Genomic DNA, 24,754 nt, shown 5'->3' on the forward strand with positions numbered 1-24,754 from the left:
CAGTCACATAGCACAGGGATTGAGTTGAACCCCTAAACCAGATTCAGTGTACATGCATGGTAATGCGTCTACCTCCTGTGTCCATATGTGCCTCAGTGAAGGCCAGCTGTGTTTGAGGGAGGCTACTCTGAGAGGAAGAAATCACAACACCGGGGTTTGATTTCACACACTGGCCCCGAGGCCCCTCTAACTGAAATGCCTCGGGGGGCAACACATTTATTTTAAACCTACCCATAAGGCCGCTGAGGGCTTCATTTGCATCTGGTGGCATGGTCTTTACAACTTAAAACGGCAAAGACAGTCTGACCCTACGCACGCACGCACGCACGCACGCACACACACACACACACACAGCAAACTCAAAATGAGCCACTACAGCACCCACAACACACACAACTCCACATACCCTAAATGGTTCTTAAAGTGAATGCTTATATGTACCTAAAATAAACATATATAAGCTGCTCTTAAAAACCATTAAACCAGACCAAATTTAAAGAACTGTGGTCTGTAACTAGGAGTGGGTGGAATAGGAGACTAGGATACAGGAGTCTACTAGGAGACTAGGATACAGGAGTCAACTAGGAGTCAAGCTCTGGCTTTGTCTCAGACTGTTTCATACAGGATCTAATGAAGAACATGTCTGTGTTTATTATTTCACATTCATAATTGAGCCTGGGGTTTGTGGGAAGAGAGAAAACAACAAATCAAGCAGCAAATCGAGCTTCCAACAGATTGTTTTCAGCAACGATGTGTCCAAACTAGGGCTGTGGCAGTCATTACATTTTGTCAGACGTTTATTGTCATGCAAATAACATAAACACGTTTAGCATCTCCTGGCTTTCACCCTAGTCTACAAGCCGCTGATGCAGACCATTGGAACATATACGTTTTAAAAAGCCTAATAAATCCATTTAATATAGCCTACACCATCACAATAAAGCCATGATTTATTTTAGACAAGTCTAAAGAAACATGATATGAAGAAAATGTAGCCTATTTCAGAACAGAATAGCACACTCTGAGTTGTCCTTATGTTAGATCCTGATCTGGCTACGTCAAATGGCTGTGGGCTAAACTAGTTCATTTAGCAGATGAAATGTGCTTAGAATTCCATAGCATTGTTTAATAGTATGAAGAATACAATTGAACATAGCTGAGTAAAATAGAAAGGATATGTTCTCCAAACGATTTCTGAAGGAGTGTGTAACGGCTCTCGTTGGCAGAATGAGTAGACCAAGGCGAAGCGTGGAAAGTGTTCATGATTTTTATTTTCAAAAAAACACTCAAACAAAATAACCAAAGTGAAAACGAAAGCGCACAGTTCTGTCAGGTACAGACAGGAAAAACAAGATCCCACAAAACCCAAAAGGAAAATGACAACTTATATGTGATCCCTAATCAGAGACAACGATAGACAGCTGCCTCTGATTGGGAAACACACATGGCCAAAAACCCGAGTCACACCCTGACCTAACCAAACATAGAGAATAATAAGGATCTCTAAGGTCAGGGCGTGACAGAGTGCACATTCACATTCTGTGTTGAGTGGTTAACAAAGAATCAGGTCCTCCTATATGCTTCATTTAGAGTCATTTATGCAACCTCAGGTGTGATACAAACTTTAGGCTTTATGTTTTGATTTTTAATACATTGTAAGGCTGCATGATGCGACTCTAATGATGATTTGAAAAAGGTTGCATAAAAGGCATGAGCTCTGCTCTGTTTCTTCACCCGTCATCAGTCTCTCATTCACAATTTGACATGCACTTGATAATATTCTCACCCATCAGACTAATCTTCATTTAATCTGCTCTTTACATATAGCCTATGGGTGGAATTATTTTTGATTTAAAATGCACTCGAATAGCGAATGGAGGTTATGTGCGGTTATGTTTTTAATGTGCAATCATAGGCAGCACACCCATAAGGATAGAGGAAGCTAAACTTTCCCTAAAGTAAATTAAATAGCCAAAATTATATATCTTAATTTGCTTACTCCTGTCTATACAGAAATACATGAAATCATTTTTAAAAGGCTACTAAGGCATCATTTGGCCACAGAGGATCATTAGCTCCTTTTAGAAATAATAAGTTGTTTTGATCTTTTTGTACAGTCGAAAGGAAAAACAGTGTACGCAATTTGGGCAGATTATTGCTGAGTTGCGACTGTGTTTTCTGAGAGGCCAAGCCAGGCATATCGCAATATTTCAAAATACATTAGTGGGAAAACAGTTTGGAAAGCAAATGGTTATTGCTGTAAAGAGAAGACAATGAAAAGACAAATTCTCAACTAAATTGAGCGAACAACAGTATAGCCTATCTTATTGGCACCACAGGAGAGCATCAGAAATATCCCTGGTGAGTGTGCACTGCACATATTCACTATTTATCATTGTTGGTTGGGTCAGTGCTACTTAAAAGTTCGTTTTTTTACAATAATTTCCTCCTCCAGTTTAGATGGATGTCAAATTGTATGTCTTCCGTTCTTGTAGGTCTAGTATATGGACATCGTAGTTTTTATTGATCTGTTTGTCAGTGTCAGCAGAGTAGGCTACCGTTATTTGGCGTATTAAAAAAGATTCTGCTAATGTCTCCAGTCGTATAAAGTGTAGTAGAATTGCATGAAATGTGTTTATGAAAGGCCACGTTTTTCCCATACAAAGAAAGAAGAACCGTAGCTGATGTAGCCCAGGCCTACTCTACGCTATACGCGCTCAGTCATGCATTGAACAGTATTTTTTTGCAAACAGTGATTGAGTTATATTATTAGCCTAAATGATGACTATCCAATCTATTCATCATCACATTAGAAATAGTAGGCCGTCTTACGTATGTCTGCAAATGCGATGATGCATGGAATGCTTAATTATGTAGGTGCATTTTTATGGTGAAAAGGATCTTGTCCAAACTTGGAACTCACACGCAGCCTGTGTTTACTATGTTTTAAAGTGGATTCATGTGTTTGCTTTTCAGAATTGAGCAAAAAATATAGCAGCACGAGAAAGCTGGGATCCTCTTTTAATTAAATAGTGGCCAGTCAAAACTATTTTTTTTCACGTGATTGCACAATGACTAAGCTTATAAAAACATGTTTCACTAGGCTCTGTAGGCTATGTGCTCTGTAGACTATGTGCTCTGTAGGCTATCTTCTCTGTGGTCCATGTGCTCTGTAGGTTATGTGCTCTGTAGGCTATCTTCTCTGTGGGCCATGTGCTCTGTAGACTATGTGCTCTGTAAACTATGTGCTCTGTAGGCTATGTGCTCTGTAGGCTATGTGCTCTGTAGGCTATGTGCTCTCTAACCTGTTCCTAGGCCTATAGGCTATGTTTGGAGTGTATTTGGCCACTTTAGTTGTGATACAAACCTTATCAAAACATATAGGTCTATGGGCTAGGCTACATAATGTGTGCGACTATGATTTGAAAAAGTTTTAAAAAACAAAAAAAAACGCGTGTGCTGTTCCTTGACTTACTGCACAAGCTGGGCATCATTCACAAGTGATAATACATCATTCACAAGTGATAATACATCATTCACAAGTGACAGGCTAATATTGTCACCCATCAGACTATTCTTAATTTAATCTGGTCTTTACATACAGTGCCTTGCGAAAGTATTCGGCCCCCTTGAACTTTGCGACCTTTTGCCACATTTCAGGCTTCAAACATAAAGATATAAAACTGTATTTTTTTGTGAAGAATCAACAACAAGTGGGACACAATCATGAAGTGGAACGACATTTATTGGATATTTCAAACTTTTTTAACAAATCATAAACTGAAAAATTGGGCGTGCAAAATTATTCAGCCCCTTTACTTTCAGTGCAGCAAACTCTCTCCAGAAGTTCAGTGAGGATCTCTGAATGATCCAATGTTGACCTAAATGACTAATGATGATAAATACAATCCACCTGTGAGTACTCAAGTCTCCGTATAAATGCACCTGCACTGTGATAGTCTCACAGGTCCGTTAAAAGCGCAGAGAGCATCATGAAGAACAAGGAACACACCAGGCAGGTCCGAGATACTGTTGTGAAGAAGTTTAAAGCCGGATTTGGATACAAAAAGATTTCCCAAGCTTTAAACATCCCAAGGAGCACTGTGCAAGCGATAATATTGAAATGGAAGGAGTATCAGACCACTGCAAATCTACCAAGACCTGGCCGTCCCTCTAAACTTTCAGCTCATACAAGAAGAAGACTGATCAGAGATGCAGCCAAGAGGCCCATGATCACTCTGGATGAACTGCAGAGATCTACAGCTGAGGTGGGAGACTCTGTCCATAGGACAACAATCAGTCGTATATTGCACAAATCTGGCCTTTATGGAAGAGTGGCAAGAAGAAAGCCATTTCTTAAAGATATCCATAAAAAGTGTTGTTTAAAGTTTGCCACAAGCCACCTGGGAGACACACCAAACATGTGGAAGAAGGTGCTCTGGTCAGATGAAACCAAAATGTAACTTTTTGGCAACAATGCAAAACGTTATGTTTGGCGTAAAAGCAACACAGCTCATCACCCTGAACACACCCTCCCCACTGTCAAACATGGTGGTGGCAGCATCATGGTTTGGGCCTGCTTTTCTTCAGCAGGGACAGGGAAGATGGTTAAAATTGATGGGAAGATGGATGGAGCCAAATACAGGACCATTCTGGAAGAAAACCTGATGAAGTCTGCAAAAGACCTGAGACTGGGACGGAGATTTGTCTTCCAACAAGACAATGATCCAAAGCATAAAGCAAAATCTACAATGGAATGGTTCAAAAATAAACATATCCAGGTGTTAGAATGACCAAGTCAAAGTCCAGACCTGAATCCAATCGAGAATCTGTGGAAAGAACTGAAAACTGCTGTTCACAAATGCTCTCCATCCAACCTCACTGAGCTCGAGCTGTTTTGCAAGGAGGAATGGGAAAAAATTTCAGTCTCTCGATGTGCAAAACTGATAGAGACATACCCCAAGCGACTTACAGCTGTAATCGCAGCAAAAGGTGGCGCTACAAAGTATTAACTTAGGGGGGCTGAATAATTTTGCACGCCCAATTTTTCAGTTTTTGATTTGTTAAAAAAGTTTGAAATATCCAATAAATGTCGTTCCACTTCATGATTGTGTCCCACTTGTTGTTGATTCTTCACAAAAAAATACAGTTTTATATCTTTATGTTTGAAGCCTGAAATGTGGCAAAAGGTCGCAAAGTTCAAGGGGGCCGAATACTTTCGCAAGGCACTTTATACTAAATAATATATGTGTTAAATTTGATTTGATTTAGAATGGACCATTATCATACACCTGTTGGAACAGGGGCAGGACAAAAAATACATGTCATCTATCCACTTAAATAGCGAATGGAGGACACTTTTCCCACTGTTCATTTTCATGCCAGCCAGGTAGGCTATATTCCTGTTGTAAAGCGAGCAATGTGCTTAATATTAGGAAAGTTGAGAAATAAATACACTAAATGACCTAAAGTATTGAACATAGTATTGAACATCTCATTCCAAAATCATGGGCATTAATATGGAGTTGGTCCCCCCTTTTTTCCTTTAACAGCCTCCACTCTTCTGGGAAGGCTTTCCACTAGATGTTGGAACATTGCTGCAGGGACTTGCTTCCATTCAGCCACAAGCATTAGTGTGTTTGGCCACTGATGTTGGGCGATTAGGCCTGGCTCACAGTTGGCAAATCATCCCAAAGGTGTTCGATGGGGTTGAGGTCAGGCCTCTGTGCAGGCCATTCAAGTTCTTGCACACCAATCTCGGCAAACTATTTCTGTATGGACCTCGCTTTGTGCATGGGGGCATTGTCATGCTGAAACAGGAAAGGGCCTTCCCCAAACTGTTACCACAAAGTTAGAAGCACAGAATCGTCTAAAATGTCACTGTATGCTGTAGCCTTAAGATTTCCCTTCAATGGAACTAAGGGGTCTAGCCCGAACCATGAACAACAGCCCCAGACCATTATTCCTCAGCCACCAAACTTTACAGTATAGCAATGTGCATTGGGGCAGGTAGCATTGTCCTGGCATCCGCCAAACCCAGATTTGTCTGTCGGACTGCCAGATGAAGAAGCTTGATTCATTACTCCAGAGAATGCGTTTCCACTGCTCCAGAGTCCAATGGCAGCGAGCTTTACACCACTCCAGCCAACACTTGGAATATCGCATAGTGATTTCCATGCAGCCTTGTGTGGCTGCATGGAATCTCATTTCATGAAGCTCCCAACAAACAGTTATTGTGCTGATGTTGCTTCCATAGGCAGTTGGAATTCAGTAGTGGATGTAGCACCCGAGCACAGACAAATTTTACGTGTAATGTGCTTCAACATTTGGCTGTGAGCTTGTCTGGCCTAACACTTCGCGGCTGAGCCGTTGTTGCTCTTAGACGTTTCCACTTCACAATAACAACACTAACAGTTGACCAGGGACTCTCTATCAGGGCAGAAATTTGATGAACTCACTTGTTGGAAAGGTGGCATCCTATGACGGTCCCACATTGTAAGTCAATGAGCTCTTCAGGAAGGCCATTCTACTATGGAGATTGCATGGCTGTGTGCTTGTTTGTATACACATGTCAGCAACAGGTGTGGCTGAAATAGCCGAATCCCCAAAATTTGAAGGGGTGTCCACATACTTTTGTGTATATAGTGTATAGTAGTCGTAGCCCATAGAAGCTGATGGGATCATCCTCTTTTAAATAGAGGCCATCAAAACTTTTCTCACGAAATTGCTTAGCCTATAGAAAGGTTGCGCAACATGCTTTTGCATTGATGTCAGAGTGATTAGAGGGACAATAGATCACTGAGTACCAGGCCATTAGTGACTGGCAGTTCACAAGTTGGTGGGCTACTAATGACCATCAGCAGCATCAGAGCACAGTTTTGGAGAAGCCTAATTACCGTGACTAAACGGTCATGTGGATTTTGACTGCGGTCATGACTCGTGTACGCTGGTGTGGCAGTAATACAGTCACCATAACAGCCCTAGTCCAGACTAGGGCTTTTAACCCTGAAAATGTTGTTTAGTCATACATAGTATCTCTACAGTCGATGGAGGAAAACATTTGACCCATTTCAAGAAACTAGGCTTATGCTTATATTTTTAATAAAAATAAATATTTTTTTGTGGCAAAAATGCCATCTGGAACATGTGAGCTTTCATGTGCCTTAATGACAAACGTGTATGTCGTATGTAAATACGAATACAATTGTAAAAGTACAAGCCTAGTTGGTTGAGCCACCTAAAAAAACAAGAACCACCCCGCTACCCATGATTGGCTGAGATAATGGATGGGCTGGACATGCCTTGAGATGAGTTAAGATTGGTCTGAAAATGAATCAGATAATGAGGAAAACCCTGATTTAGGTAAAAACATTTTAATTGAACCAGACGTTGCAGCATCCATGTACACATGGATTTTGTACTGTATATATGTGGTAGTGGTGGAGTAGGGGCCTGAGGGCACACGGTCTGTGAAAGTATTGTAAAGTTTTTTAAATTGCATTAACTGCCTTAATTTTGCTGGACCGTGTGGAAGAGTAGCTGCTGCCTTGGCAGATACAAATACAAGCAGAGAGATGATTGCCAAATGCAGACAGTCCAAAAAGATAACACACAGAAGGCTGTTGTATAAAACACCTGTCTCCGGAATACATCTTCAAACTAAGGGTAACCATGGCATCCATGACAGAGAGGGAGAAGCGTTCATCCATGTATACGGGTAAGAGTCTAGCTACATTTTCAGATATTGTACGTTTCTAATTTTGCCAGAAAGTTGTTTTCATTGCAAGTTAAAGCTTACTGTTAGCTAGCATAATGTTAGCTAGCTAGCTAACATTTAATCTAGTTGGTTAGCTTTAGCTACCTGCAGATTAATGCATGGTAGTATTGCCGCGTTCAAAACTACTGGAAAATCTGAAAAATACGAGGTCAAATCAGGACGTCAGTGATCTTCAGGTCGGAAAGTCTGAGCTCTAGAAAGAGGCCCGAGTTCCCGAGTACGATTTCCAAGTTGGATGAGCATTCGGAGCTCGTTTTTTTTAGAGTTCCCAGTTGTTTTGACCGCTCGAAAGTCTGAGATTTCCGAGGTCCCAGTTGTTTTGAAAACAGCATTACAGTTGGGATTATGGTTCATTGTTTAGCTAGCTAGCTACATGTCTAAAGAAAATATTCCAAACTGCAAGTAACCATTTCACTGTATCATTTACACCTTCTGTATCCGGTGCATGTGGCAAATAAACATAGATTTGATTTGATATAGTGTGTGTTTACCAGAGACTGTAATGTGAAGAACAACATGACCTGCACCAAAGTCAGATTAGGATGTAGGCCAAGGACTAGATAAAGTGTATTTTTACTACAACTTTTTACTACTACTTTCAATCTTTGGTTGTTTACTACACTGTGAATCCCTAAAGAGATCGGTGGCTTAAGAACAACTCTGAACGATGCTGAATGGGCGTAGACAAAGAAGAGCTCTCCAATATGTGTACCAAAACATTCACAGGCTATTTTCTCAAAAGTGGGTTGGTTACAAGTTTATCAACTTTCAAAGCAGAATTGCTTTCCCATTTTTTCCTCAACTGCAGTGTATGTTATACCATTTTCTAGCTTGGAGTCTCTACTTTTATCCAATGTAAAAAATATTTAAAAAACACAATTTCAAATGTTGCTGCGTTGGACCGAATCCAGGTGGTGTATCACAAATATAGAAGCAATGATAAATTGGACTGAGGGACCAACTGAATCATCAGAGGACTGTCCATCAATTCAACTTTATTGGTTTAATTTCATTCTAGGATTAGCAGTTATTTCAAACACATTACTTGTTATTGTATTAGCTGAGGAAACACTGAATAGCACCGGATTCCTTTGTGAGTTGTCATGACAGTACTCATCGCTTTGTAGAAGCGTTGGTTTGATGCTAATTCAATATGACACTGGCACAAGATCATTCCATCCATATTTCCCTTGATGCCTACAGTACAGTTCTCAGATTGACCTTGTGGAAAGTATTGTCCGCTCCGGACCAATTTAATTCCATCGCACAACTCCCAATTATCCTCCTGACCTTGTAAATTGTTCCAGTGAAGTTGGAGGCCATTTTGTTCTGCAAGCCTGAAGGCCCTTGGAAATTGGCATATCTTCATCATATGTGACTTCTATGCTGAACGGTTAACCAGGCTCTTTAGTTTGGAAATGTGAAAACAGTCAGTGTCAACTGCATCTGACTCTAGCTCTCTCCCTCATATCATTTTCTCATCAGTCAGTGATTGTCAGGGACTGGGCTTTGGTTTATCATATCTAACAAGCAGGTCCAAGAAATAAACACGTCGCTTCATAATGTCGCTATTATGTGGTTTATCATTTGATTGTTATTCAAGATTATGCTGTTATTTATTGGTTCATGATTAAGATTGAAATTATTTTGTGATTGAAGTATCATTTGGTTGATTATTATGCCGTAAATATGTTATAAATAAGCGCCTGGGTTGGTTGCCAATATGTTATTATTATGTTTATGTTACCTAATCATTGACTGATGATAGGGTTGTGAACATCGTGTGATCAGAGAGAGAGAGAGAATGGCAGGCAGAGAGGGAAAGGCAGGCAGAGAGAGAAAGGCAGGCAGAGAGAGCAAGGGAGAGAGAGAGAGATGGAGAGACGGAGAGAGAGAGAGAGGCAGGCAGAGAGAGAAGGAGAGCGAGGCAGGCAGAAGCAGATAAAGAGAGGGTAAGGCAGAGAGAGAGGCATACAGAGGAAGAGAGAGAGAGATCCGGAAAGAGAGAGATGCGGAGGGAGAAAGAGGCAGGCAGAGAGAGTGAGGCGGAAAGAGAGAGAGAGGCAGGCAGGGAGAGATGGAGAGAGAGGCAGGCAGAGAGAGAGGCAGGCAGAGAGAGGGGGAAAGAGGCAGGCAGAGAGAGATGGAGAGAGAGGCAGGCAAAGAGAGATGGAGAGAGAGGCAGGCAAAGAAAGATGAGAGAGAGGCAGGCAGAGAGAGAGAGAGAGGCAGGCAGAGAGAGAGGCAGAAAGAGAGAGAGGGAAAGAGGCAGGCAGATAGAGATGGAGAGAGAGGCGGAAAGAGGGAGAGATTTTATTTGATTAGGATCTATTTTTGTCCTCATTTGAACTAATCTTCCAAGAGTCCTTAAACAGTCAAATACAATTTATAATACGATGACATTTTCACATATAACACACTGTTACAAACAGACATAATACTCTTGTAACAGTTTTCGTTGGTGGAAGGAGTAAACCAAAACGCAGCGTGCTAAGTGTTCATGTTGTAAATTTAATGAAAACTGAACACTAAACAAAATAACAATGAGGAATAACAAGAACGAAACAGTTCTGTCAGGTGATACACACAAAACAGAAAACAACTACCCACAACTCAAGGACAAAACCAGGCTGCCTAAGTGTGGTTCTCAATCAGAGACAACGATTGACAGCTGCCTCTGATTGGGAACCATACCAGGCCAAACACATAGAAATACAAACATAGAACAAAACATAGAATACCCACCCACATCACACCCTGACCAAACTAAAAATAGAAACCTACAAAGCAATCTACGGTCAGGGCGTGACAACTCTGACATATTGACCAGATAAATACTCAACAGTCTAATAACATAGATTGATTCCTTAGTCCACACAACCTTCTTATTTATTATATTTAAATGGTTCTAAAGTATTGTTGGAATTTATATATTGTAAGGTTTTTGGTTTGCTCAGATAAATGATTACATTTCTTAGTTGCTCTAAATCGAAATGTTCTTTTCCCTATTTATTTTTTCTGTCTAGATAACACACAGATGGACAATCTATTCCTAGTATTTACTGAATGTCTGTCTCTTACCAACTGAATACTGTTGTGAATACAGTTTGGCCGTTTTAAATGGTGTACATTATGAAATAAAATAAGCATGTTTTTTTCAATTATCTTGTTGATTGATGACCAACCAAGAGCATTGAGATTGACTACAGCAGAAAAACCACATCTCCACCTTAAAACAATCATTGCTGCTTTGTTCTGATCAATCTGCAGCCTCCTAATTGATGCATTTACCCAGACCACAGAACAGTAGTTCACCTGACTCCCAAGCAATGCTTGGGTTATTTGCTTAATAATCTTTCCCAGTAAATATTTAGCTATCCTTCTGATCTAGCATGCTGTTAAAAATATTGTTTTTACATAGATTATTTATTTGAGACAACCATGATAAGCAGTTGTCAAGCTGCACTCCTAGTAGTTTGGTTTCTCTAGTAGTTTGGTTTCTGCCACTTCCTCAATTTGTACTCCCCCATACTTAATAGTATCCCATGCTGTGTTGGCCTTTTCCTGGTGGAACAGACCAACATAACCTTGGTTTTCTTGGTGTTCAAAACAAGTTTGTTCCAGCAAACCCACTCCCTGATATTTCCTAGATCTACTTATAGTGCTTGCTGTACCTGTTGAACTGATTGTCTGGCTGTATAAATTGTAGTATCATCTGTAAATATATTAGCTTGAGTTTCAGATAAAGCATAAGGAAGGTTGTTGGTAAATATTGAGTAAAGACGTTGCCCAAGGCAGCTGCCCTGCAGTATTCCACAGTTTAAAGCATGATGGGAAGAAAATCACCCATTGATATAGGATGACTGTTTCCTGTCAGTTAGATATGACTGTACCCAATTCAATGTTACCTTCTTAAACCCACAATGCGTTCATTTTGTCAAAATGATTTCATGATCCACTAAATCAAATGCATTGAGCCAATGGTCAGTCATGTCCACCAATGCAGTGGTAGTGGAATGGTTTTTGCGATAATCATGCTGATTGACTGTAATCAGATCATTCTTTTCCATGTACTCCCATATTTGTCGACTCACAATATTCTCCAATATCTTACTGAGTGAAGGGAGCAGACTGATTGGTCGACTACTGGGAGGAGTAATTGTTTTGTTTTTTTGCTGTCTTTCAGGATAGAACACAGTTTAACATGCTTCCATACATTTGCAAATGTCCCCTTTTCCAGGGACCAATTAAATATGTATTTCAGTGGAGCTGCTATCTGGGGAGCAGCATAGCGAAGTAAAACATTGTCCATAAGATTTACCATTGGGTAATGACTTCAATAGGTTTAACACCTCTACTGACACCATTTGTAGACTAAAAGAGCATGTTGTTTTGCTCATAATATGATCATCATTCCATTGGGCAATAGCTTGTTTGGAAGAATGGGTGTTTACATTATCGCTCAGTAAATTAATTTTCTTTGTAAAAAAAAACTGCTAAATTATTGGCAATATCAGCTGGTTTTGTTATTGTTCCCCCGTCAACCTCCACACTAGATGGGTATGGTGAAATAGATGTATCAAGTAAGCCCTTCACTGTATTCCATACCTTTTCAGAATCATTTTAACAATCAATAAAAGCATTTTCGTAAAATATGTTTTTTTTCTTACGATTTAATTTAACTGCCTAATTATGTAGTGTTCCATAATTCTGTTCATCAATTTCTAGTTTAGATATGGCTGCAGTTCATCATCAATCCATGGAGATGGACGAGCCCCAACTGTCCTCTTTCTTACTGGTGCATGATGGTCCATTACCTCAGTGAGCAAATCAATAAAGCATTCTGTAGCGTGATTTAAATCATCCTCTAGATAAATCAGCTCCCAGGGTACAGCAGTCAAATCATTTAGAAATAGCTCATGATTAAATGTTTTTAAATGTCTCTTGACCACAATCCTTGGGGGTTTATTTGGAACCTTGGTGTTCATGGCTATTGTCACAATATTATGGTCTGTCCAGCCCACTGGCATTGATCTGGCTTTTAAGCATTGCAATGGTATATTACAGAAGATCAGATCAATGCATGCGTCCAAACGGTGACCTAACTTAGTTGATGATCTAGTAGTATCATTAACCATTTGTTTCAAGCCACAGCTCTCAGCACATCTCATTCATTTAGTTAAAATGTTAAAATGAGTTAAAATATGATCCTTCCAATTTATACTAAAATCACCCAAGATAAATACACCTATGTTACTGTCTGTAGCCTGTTCAAACCCAGTGCATAAGTCATCCAGATAGGACATCTTAGCACTAGGATGTCTATACACACATCCTACCAATATGGGTGCCTGGTGAGGCAGATGTACACTACCGGTCAAAGTTTTAGAACACCTACTCATTCAAGGGTTGTTCTTTATTTGGACTATGTTCTACATTGTAGAGCATTGTAGAAACTCTGAAGTAACACATATGGAAACATGTAGTCACCAAAAAAGTGTGAAACAAATCTAAATATATTTTATATTTGAGTTTCTTCAAAAAGCCACCCTTTGCCTTGATGACAGCGTTGCACAATCTTGGTATTCTCTCAACCAGCTTCACCTGGAATGCTTTTCCAATAGTCTTGAAGGAGTTCCCACATATGCTGAGCACTTGTTGGCTGCTTTTCCTTCACTCTGCGTTTTGACTCATCCCAAACCATCTCAATTTGGTTGAGGTCGGGGGATTGTGGATTCCAGGTCATCTGATGCAGCACTCCAAATCTCCCCTTCTTGGTAAAAGCCCTTACACAGCCTGGAGGTGTGTTGGGTCATTGTCCTGTTGAAAAACAAATTATAGATCCAAACCAGGTGGGATGGCGTATCACTGCAGAATGCTGTGGTAGCCATTCTGGTTAAGTGTGCCTTGAATTCTAAATAAATCACAGACAGTGTCACCAGCAACGCACTCCCACACCATAACACCATAAATACACATGCAGAGATCATCCATTCACCCACACCACATCTCACAAAGACACAGCGGTTGGAACCAATAATCTCCAATTTGGACTCCAGACCAAAGGACACATTTCCACCGTCTAATATCCATTGCTCGTGTTTCTTGGCCCAAGTAAGTCTCTTCTTCTTATTAGTGTCCTTTACTAGTAGTTTCTTTGCAGTAATTCTACCATGAAGGCCTGATTCACACAGTCTCCTATGAACAGTTGATGTTGAGATGTGTCTGTTAATTGAACTCTGTGAAGCATTTATTTGGGCTGCAATTTCTGAGGCTGGTAACTCTAATGAACTTATCCTCTGCTGCAGAGGTAACTCTGGGTCTTCCTTTCCTGTGGCGATCCTCATGAGAGCCAGTTTCATCATAGCGCTTGGTGGTTTTTGCGAATGCACTTGAAGAAAATTTCAAACCTCTTGACATTTTCCATATTGACTGACCTGCATGTCTTAAAGTAATGATGGACTGTTGTTTGTCTTTGCAATATTTGAGCTGTTCTTGCCGTAATATGGACTTATATGAAATAGTGTTATCTTCTGTATACCCCCCTACCTTGTCACAACACAAGTGATTGGCTCAAATGCATTAAGAAGGAAAGAAATTCCACAAAATAACTTTTAAGAAGGCACACCTGTTAATTTAAATACATTCCAGGTGTCTACCTCACAAAGCTGGTTGAGGGAATGCCAAGAGTGTGCAATGCTGTCATCAAGGCAAAGAGGGGCTATTTGCAGAATCTCAAATATAAAATATATTGTACCGATTGTCTGTTGAAGAAGGTGAGGACCAAAGCACAGCATGGTCAGTGTTCATACTTTTATTACAACTGAACACTAAATAACACAGATAATGAACGAAAACCGGAACAGTCCTGTCAGGTGCAGAAACACAAAACAGAAAATAACTACCCACAAAAACCCTGTGGGAAAAAGCTACGTAAGTATGGAACCCAATCAGAGACAACGATAGACAGCTGTTCCTGATTGAGAACCATACATGGCCAAAACAAAGAAATACAAAAACATAGAAAAAGGAACATAGAATGCCCACCCAAATCACACCCTGACCAAACCAAAACCAAAAAAAGGGCGTGACATATATTTTGATTTGTTTAACACTTTTTTGGTTACTACATGATTTCATATGTGTTATTTCATAGTTGTGATGTCTTCACTATTATTTTACAATGTAGAAAATAGTAAAAATAAAGAAAACCCTTAAATGAGTAGGTGTTCTAAAACTTTTGACCGGTAGAATACTTGAGCCCATAGTGTCTCTATTTGATATGCATTAAGGGCATCCCTCCTCTTAAAAGGTATATGATTCTGAATGTACAGTGCCACATCTCCGCCAATCCTATCCCTGTCCCTTCTAGTAGTATATCCAGGAATGTTCATTTGCCCATCATTTACAGATGCATCTAAATGCGTTTCGGTCAAAGCTAAAATATGAATATTGTTTGTATTGACTAAGTTAAAATCCTCATGTATTTTGTTAGGAAGGCTACATACATTAACCTGAGCTATATGCAACCCTTTCCTTGTCAAGTGGAGATCAATAGAGCATGTATTGGTTATAGTTGAAGTTGTCATGGTTAGTTACTCTACAGTAACAGTTGCCCGTTGATGTAAAGTTTATCCATCACCAAGGAGACTTGTTGATTCAGGCAACGCTTTTCCTTCATAATGGGATAGTTTTGTTCTCCTTTCATTGATCTCCATGGGGAAGTGATCATTCATTCCAAAATCAGTGTTTCTGAGTCCTCTGCCCCAGCTCTTCTCCATTTCCTTTTGCTTAAAATGTTCAAACATTCAATAATAGCCCGGGGCCTATTCCCAGAGGCCTTACCCATTCTATAGACTCTGGAGAAAGTTACATTACGCATGACATCAGTGGACAGTTTCAGTTGAGTTGACATAAAGTCTCAGACAGTGTCCTCACAGCTTCTGCGGTTGTCATTCTCCGGTATCCCTGAAAATATTAGATTGTCTCGCATTGATCGACACTGTACAAGCAAAGTTTCTTTAAGTTGTTTGTTCTCCCTTTGCACCACCTCCACCTTTCCATGAATATAGTCTACAGTACCTTTCAGCACCGTGTTCTCTTTCCTTACATCATCAATCTGACGTTGGCTGAATTCCAGACTGGCACATAATGCATTGATGTCCTCTCGTAGTATATCCAAGACATCAAGTTTGGCAAGCCTTTCATTGATGGATTTCAACAAGTCAACATCCTTATCTGTAAATCTCTCCCCACTCTCACTCACTCTTGCATGGTGATGGTTTAATGTCATCGTTGATACTGCTTGGCCAACTTGACTTTGGTTTGTTTTTTGATTGGGTTTGTTGTGCTTGATTCCTCCGAAACCAGCGACATGTTTCTTTGAGCTCATTAGTATCTCTCGTCAATGAATCATTCAAGCTCCAATTGGGTATTCTTAAACTTTTCAACAACATCCTTAGCTCTGGCATCTTCTCCAATATTTGGAACCAAGGATTCTGCAAAAGTAGAGACAAATTTGACCCCAATAACAACTGTGGGATATGCATCAACAGCAACCTTGGTTTCCTATTTAAAAAAAATATATATATTTGACCTTTATTTAACCAGGCAAGTCAGTTAAGAACAAATTCTTATTTTCAATGACAGCCTAGGAACAGGAACTGCCTGTTCAGGGGCAGAACGACCTTGTCGGCGACCTTGTCAGCTCGGCCTTGTCAGCTCGGGGGTTTGAACTTGCAACCTTCCGGTTACTAGTCCAACGCTCTAACCACTAGGCTACCCTGCCGCCCCTTTGAAACGATATACTGAGCAAATGTCAAATTATCTTTTTACCAAATTTCCGTACGACAGACCACATATTCACCCTGCACACCCTAATTGACAAACAAACAAACCAAAACAAAGGCTTCTCATGCTTTGTTGATTTCAAAAAATAGTTTTACTCAATTTGGCATGAGGGTCTGCTATACAAATTGATGGAAAGTGGTGTTGGGGAAAAAACATACGACATTATAAAATCCATGTAGACAAACAACAAGTGTGCGGTTTAAATGGGCAAAAAACACACACATTTCTTTCCACAGGGCCGTAGCATGAGACAGGGATGCAGCTTAAGCTCCACATTCTTCAACATATATATCAACGAATTGGCGATGGCACTAGAACAGTTTTCAGCACCCGGCCTCACCCTACTAGAATCTGAAGTCAAATGTCTACTGTTTGCTGATGATCTGGTGCTTCTGTCGCCAACCAAGGAGGGCCTACAGCAGCACCTATATCTTCTGCACAGATTATGTCAGACCTGGGCTCTGACAGTAAATCTCAGTAAGACAAAAATAATGGTGTTCAGTCTCCAGGACCACAAATACAAATTCCATCTAGACAAGGTTGCCCTACAGCAGTGGTTCCCAAACTTTTTATAGTCCCGTACCCCGTCAAACATTCAACCTCCAGCTGCATACCCCCTCTAGCACCAGGGTCAGCGCACTCTCAAATATTGTTTTTTTGCCATCATTGTAAGCCTGCCACACACACACTATACGATACATTTTGTCACAACCCGGCTAGTGGGAAGTGACAAAGAGCTCTTATAGGACCAGGGCACAAATAATAATAATCAACAATGTTGCTCTTTATTTCGCCGTCTTACATATAAAACCTTATTTGTTCATCGAAAATTGTGAACAACTCACCACAGGATAATGAGAAGGGTGTGCTTGAAAGGATGCACATAACTCTGCCATGTTGGGTTGTATTGGATAGAGTCTGTCTTTAAATCATTTTCCACTCACAGTCTGTGCCTGTATTTAGTTTTCATGCTAGTGAGGGCCGAGAATCTCACATAGGTACGTGGTGCAAAGGGCATCAGTGTCTTAACAGCACGTTTTGCCAGGGCAGGATACTCTGAGCGCAGCCCTATCCACAAATCTGGCAGTGGCTTATGATTAAATTACATTTTCATAGAACCACTTGTTGCAATTTTGATAAGGCTCGGTAGGTGGACTGGAGTCAGGGCATGAAAGGGATAACGAATCCAATTGTTTGTGTTATCCGTTTCGGGAAAGTACCTGCGTAATTGCACAACCAACTCACTCAGGTGCTTCATTATATCACATTTGACATTGTCCGTAAGCTTTACTTCATTTGCAAACAAAAAATCATGCAATGATGGAAAACCTGTGTGTTGTCCTTGTTGTCCTTGTGCATGTCGGAGCAAAAACCAAGCCATGAGGTCGAAATAATTGTCCGTAGAGCTCCCAGACAGGATTGTGTCAAGGCACAGATCTGGGGAAGTGTACCCAAAAAAATCTGCAGAATTTAAGGTCCCCTAGAACACAGGGGCCTCCATCATTCTTAAATGGAAGAAGTTTGGAACCACCAATACTCTTTCTAGAGTTGGCCGCCCGGCCAAACTGAGCAATCGGGGGAGAAGGGCCTTGGTGAGGGTGACAAAGCACCCGATGGTCACTCTGACAGAGCTCTAGAGTTCCTCTATGGAGATGGGAGAAACTTCCAGAAGGACAACCATCTCTGAAGCACCACCAATCAGGCCTTTATGTTAGAGTGGCCAGATGGAAGCCACTCTTCAGTAAAAGGCACATGACAGCCCGCTTAGAGTTTGCGAAAAGGTTACCTTTAGACTCCCAGACCATGAGAAACAACATTCTCTGGTCTAATGAAACCAAGATTGAACTCTTTGACCTGAATGCCAGGCGTCACATCTGGAGAAACCTGTCACCATCCCAAAGGTGAAACATGGTGGTGGCAGCATCATGCTCTGGGTATGTTTCTCAGCTGCAGGGACTGGGAGACTAGTTAGCACTCAGTACCTCAGGCTGGGGCGAAGGTTCACCTTCCAATAGGAAACAACCCTAAGCACACAGCCAAGACAACGCAGGAGTGACTTCGGGACAAGTCTCTGAATGTCCTTGAGTGGCCCAGCCAGAGCCTGCACTTGAACCCGATTTAACATCTCTGGAGAGACCTGAAAATACTGTGCAGTGACGCTCCCCATCAAACCTGACAGAGCTTGAGAGGATCTGCAGAGAAGATTGGGAAAAACTCCACAAATACAGGTATGCCAAGCTTGTAGCGTCATAACCAAGAAGACTTGATGCTCTAATCGCTGCCAAAGGTGTTTCATTAAAGTACTGAGCAAAGGGTCTGAATACCTTTGTAAATGTGATATTTCAGTTTTAAATTTGTAATACATTTGCTAAAACTTCTAGAAACCTGTTTTTGCTTTGTCATTATGGAGTATTGTGTGTAGATTGATTAGGAAAATACATTTTTTATCAGTTTTATAATAAGGCTGTAACCTAACAAAATGTTTCAAAATTCAAGGGGTCTGAATGCTTTACACATGCACTGTATTTCCCCCAGATTACACAGACCCACAAAGATTTCTAAAATGTTGATAAACTCTCTTATATCTTTTGGGTGAAACACTGCAGTGTGCAATCACAGCAGCAATATTGTGACCTGTTGCCATAAGAAAGGGTAACCAGTGAAGAACAAACCCCATTGCAAATACAACCCATATGTATGTTTATTTCTTTTCCCTTTTGTACTTTAACTATTTGCACATCATTACAACACTGTATATAGAAAAATGTCTTTATTATTTTGGAATTTTTGTGAGTGTAATGTTTACTGTTAATTTTATGATGGTTTATTTCACCTTTGTTTATTATCTATTTCACTTGCTTTGGCTATGTAAACATATGTTTCCCATGCCAATAAAGCCCTTTGAATTTAATTGAGGCAGAGCGAGAGGGAAAGAGTGGCAGAGAGGGAGAGAGGCAGAGAGAGAGAAAGAGGGAGGCAGAGAGAGATGGAGGCAGGAAGAAAAAGAGAGGGAGAATTAGAGAGAGGGAGCGGTGTGAGAAAAGTTTGAGTCTGTAGCAGCATTGGGAAAGCTGCTCAGTCAGCAGTACGTTGTATGGTGCCTACCCACAGGAGGAGGCCATGTCTCCTATGATAACAAGCCTGACTAACACACATCTGATACTGCCACACTGAGGTGAGACACCAGCAGCGGGCCTGCATGTCTATTCTCTAGTCCGTGTTACAATGCTCTCTCCACTACATTCTCATAACAACATTACGCCGATATACTGCAGCACTCGTTTTGACATCTGGAACGCTCTGAAAAAACACAGGCACTATCATATTCATCGTAGCAGTATACATTACAAGTATAGTGTGTGTGTGTATGTTAGTGTGCGTGCGTGCGTACGTGTATGTGTGTGTCGGACAGGTGTCCTTCTGAGTTGTGACACGGTGGTAATTGATCCCAAAGGGTGAATTAATGTTAGCAGTCCTTAAATGCCTCAGGAGAGGTTAACCGAGCAGCTAACCGATCGCTGCAGCTGTACATAGTCTATTGGTAAATAGCCCACGCATTTTCACCTACCTCATCCCCTTACTGTTTTTATTTATTTACTTTTCTGCTCTTTTGCACACCAATATCTCTACCTGTACATAACCATCTGATCATTTATCACTCCAGTGTTAATCTGCATAATTGTAATTATTCGACTACCTTCTCATGCCTTTTGCACACAATGTATATAGACTCCCCTTTTTTCTACTGTGTTATTGACTTGTTAATTGTTTACTCCATGTGTAACTCTGTGTTGTCTGTTCACACTGCTATGCTTTATCTTGGCCAGGTCGCAGTTGCAAATGAGAACTTGTTCTCAACTAGCCTACCTGGTTAAATAAAGGTGGGGAAAAAAATAAATAAAAGAGAGGAACGCCCGTCCTGTGTGGAACCCTACCCTCATATCTGTCGATAGCTTGTCAAGACTAGATGTTGATGATCCTGCTGACCACAAAGATTACTGACACACTTATTATTGTTGGAGAGAAAGAGTCCAGGTTGTATGTGATGATAAGGTTGTTTGTTGTTTTCAACAGGAAATGAGGTCAGAGGTCACAGGTTGTATTGGGGTTATCATAAGGTTAGATCTGACTGTTCCCTATGTGTTGTTGGTTAAGAGTTGTTGCCTGTCAGACTGAGATTTGTCTCTATTTGTATCCAGTGTCCTCTTCCTCAGCTTTGCAGAAACAGACACATCAGCTTTGGCCACCTTTTGATTTGGAGTTTGAGCCTTGCAAATTAGAAAAGGTATTAATACCAAACTTCAAACAGTTGATCGCTCACTAGCAAGTCTTACTTCAGCGAGGAATACAGATTTCCTGTGGAAAGAAAATAAAGGATTAAAATGGAATATTTTGTTCCTGGCAATGGCTTTCTGCACTTATTAAATGTTGTGTGTCCAACATTTATAATGGGTGGTGTTATGAAAAAATGATGTAAGCCTCATAACTTCTACTCAATAAAAGGTGCCCTTGAACTGTTACATGCTGAATTTCCACTTGGGGGCTGAGCATTGAGAAGTGGTGCAGGAGGATTTGATGTATTCCTTTGATGTATCTTTGTGAGCAAAAGTCTGTGGTCAGACCCACTGAAAGGAACTAAGCCAGCCTTAAGCAGGGGCCTCTAATGTCTCCCCTGGTTGTCTTGTCTATTCTTTTCTACTATTGTGTGTAAGTGTCATTACAGCATATTACTGGTTATATACTGTAATTGGCCAAAAGGGTTTTTGATGGGGTTCGTGAGCATTCTAGTAGTTAGGAGTCATCCTATTTGTGTAAATGGGAGTGGGGGGAGGGGGTGAGAGAGAGAGGGGGAGAGAGAGGGGGATAGAGAGAGAGAGAGAGGGGGAGAGAGGGGGAGAGAGAGAGAGGGAGGGAGAGAGAGAGAGAGAGAGGGAGGGGAGAGAGAGAGAGGGGGAGAGAGAGAGAGATAGAGAGAGAGAGGGGAGAGAGAGAGAGGGGGAGAGAGAGAGAGGGGGAGAGAGAGAGGGGGAGAGAGAGAGAGAGATAGAGAGAGATCAGTTCCATGTGGAATGTAACAGTCTAGAGCACACTAACACCTCAGCTGTGCTCAAGGCACTGACCCAATGTCCCTTACCACCCATTACATAACACAGGCTGTTACATTAGAGCATTTACTGGGCCAGCAGTATAGCCACACCTTACGCTATAACACACACCTGCTATGGCCACAGAGCTCCAGATGCTGCAGTAACACACCTCACTCTCCCCTCTCCTCTGTCTCTGCTCAGTGTTCTGAGTCATGACTCTGTGTCCTTCTTTCTGACACTGACTGGACTGGCTGAGTGTGCTTTCTCACGTCTCAAGCTCCACTCTTCTCTCCTCTCGTCTGTGGGTCTATGTCCCCTCACAGTGAACCAGGCTGTATAGGTTCTGATTCAAACACAGGGTATCATCTGAACTTTTCAACAGTCCCTTTCTAACAGTAAGAGAGCATTCAGCAACCTCGCAAATGTTCCATAAAACCACAGGCATTTCACTAGTGTTTGCCTGAGAATGAATGACAACGTAATGATGTTTGTTTCCAACATTAGGGAGATTTTCCTAAAAAAAAGTTACATCCATTTTGTATTTTGTTTCATTGCCACGATACTATTAAGTATCTCCATACTGGTATCATCGCTGCCTTATCAGACACCCAGAAGAGGTCATGATTAGTGACAATATTGTTTTGACAATATCGCAACATCATTTTTGTACGTCTAGTTGGCTGTACCTGCACCAAATCTCCAGTATAGCTTGTTCTCCATCTCCTTTTTAAACAAGGAGCCCATTGGTTTTCATCACTTTTAATCCATGACTGATCAGAACTCGTTTTATCATGTTCTCTCTTGTCTCTCTGCAGGAGACATACGGTGAGAAATTGCAATAAAATCTTAGTATCGAATCACAGTACATATAGAACCGTGGGAATCTCGACACATATCACATTGGCATCTAAGTATCGTGATAGTATCGTATCGTGATAGTATCGTGAGGTCCCTAGCAATTCCCAGCCCTAGTAATGAGGATCATCCAGAGATTTTCCCCAGTGATGGGAGACTCCACACACAGTTTGCCTGGTAGTTCCCCCCTCTTGGTGGGGTTTGCATGTATGTGTGGTGGTGGTGGTGGTGGTGGTAGGGACGGGGGTTGTATTCTATTTCCAGACCCAGGACTGAGCACCTTTAATCCCCCCACCAACCCTGCACTGCCCTGGTCGAGAGAAATGCACTAGAGAAAGAGACCCCCAGCCCACCCCTGCATGGAGAGAAGTGTAACCCTGGACAGATTGAGTTGCAGGTTCACTGAAAATAGATTTGGAGAGGAATAGTATTTTCTGTCAGACAGCTATTGGGTTGATAGAGACGATATGAGGTAAGAACTCAAGATTGTGTGTGTGTGTGTGTGTGTGTGTGTGTGTGTGTGTGTGTGTGTGTGTGTGTGTGTGTGTGTGTGTGTGTGTGTGTCTAGAGTGTGTGTGTGTGTGTGTGTGTGTCTAGAGTGTGTGTGTGTGTGTGTGTTTATAAACCACAGATGTGCTCACAGTTGCATGTTGCATGAGAAAATATGGCACTCAGCCTGTCATCAATTTCTCTTGTCTGACAGTCCGTATGAACACACTGCCAGTCTGTATACATGTAGTGTATAATTGAATGATGGCACTACACATGACGTCTTCAATGTAATCTATTGCCTTCGTAGCTTACGCTCAATAATACACATGATATCCATTTCTGCAGCATTGAGTGTCTGCTGCAATATACACTATAAGCCAGTGATGAAATAAATCACATTTTCTGCCTAGGAAAAAGTCTTTCCAATCAGACGCATGTGTGTTTGTAAATGCGTGTACACACGTGAACAGTATGTGTGTCGAGGCTTTGGTAGTTGCTGCCCCTCATTTGGTCCTTGGTCTGGGGCTGCCCTGTTTACAGTACCGATAGAATACAGTGCCTGTTCACATGTCTACATGGGTGTGGCCTTGAGCGGTGAGGATTCCATATGTCAGAGAGAAAGGGGATATGTTTGTCTTTGTGTATAGTTCATGTGTAAACATGGGCAGTACACTAAAGTACCCTGACAGAGTCTTAGAAACACAGCTGAAGAAAGGCTGGACTGTAGTGTCATGTTATTTCCATCATTATGGCTTGTATACAACATGTATAACTCTCTCACCCTAGAAACAATGTCTGTGCATTTGCCGAGTTAGCGTACAGCTCACAGTAACTCAATTAAGACATAGGCTAGCAAGCTAGGACCCACCGTACCACCTGTATCTCACTCTAGCAAGTCTCCCCGCAGTCTGCAACACTCATGTCAAGGAGAGATGTTCATTGTGAGAGGATGGTGTTGTTGGTAATACCACGGTAATATCACCATGAAAATAATTTGCACATTCAGTCCCTGTCATTTTCATTTTTTCCAAAGTTAATTATTTGTACTTTTGGGGTTTATTTTGGTCGTTTTGACAACCAGGTGTTTGAACCCATTCCATTCACTCCATTCCGGCCATTATTATGAGCCGTCCTCCGCTCACCAGCCTCCACTGTTAATATCAGACAGAACTCTGCTTGGTCAATGATCTTCAGAAACACTGTTCATCAGAACAGAAGTGTCAATGTCTGAACATAGTAACGTGCAGTACACTTATAGTCACCATTTTCACCCCTCTGTTATTGGCCAAACAGTATCTAATCAAGTTGAAGATATTGAGGATGTGTGTGTGTGTGAAGTGTGTGTTAAATGTCTGTTCATGTCCTGGTACATCACTTGGTAATACCACAGTAATATCATTACTTCCACACACTTTATATTAGTCTTTTTTTGTTGATTGTAGAATCTCTAGAGCTCTCGAATGTTTCCATGAAAATAATTAGCACATTCAGCTCCTTTCATTTTCAGTTAGAGTTAATGGGTTTATTTGGGTAATTTTAGCATCATGGTTTTACAGCATCCTGAAAGATACATGGCTTCTAAGAATTACATGTTTCCATTGCTGTACTAATGGTTAGCTATCCAGTCATCCAGTCAGCTATCCAGTCATTACTGTCGCGGGGTAATTCAGCTAAAGCCTTTAGTAACTGTAGG

The 24,754-nt window shown here is 41.1% G+C and overlaps 1 protein-coding gene across 8 annotated transcripts in view; it reads left to right on the forward strand.

Annotated features, from left to right (window-relative positions):
- The window catches only part of LOC100136128 (retinoic acid receptor RXR-alpha-A), a 261,205-nt gene that overhangs the window by 193,749 nt on the left and 42,702 nt on the right, over window positions 1-24,754 (forward strand). The window lies entirely within an intron of this gene.

The sequence above is a fragment of the Oncorhynchus mykiss genome, chromosome 5, assembly GCF_057628025.1.
Source record: "Oncorhynchus mykiss isolate SJ-2025 chromosome 5, ASM5762802v1, whole genome shotgun sequence".
Classification (NCBI taxonomy): Eukaryota; Metazoa; Chordata; class Actinopteri; order Salmoniformes; family Salmonidae; genus Oncorhynchus; species Oncorhynchus mykiss.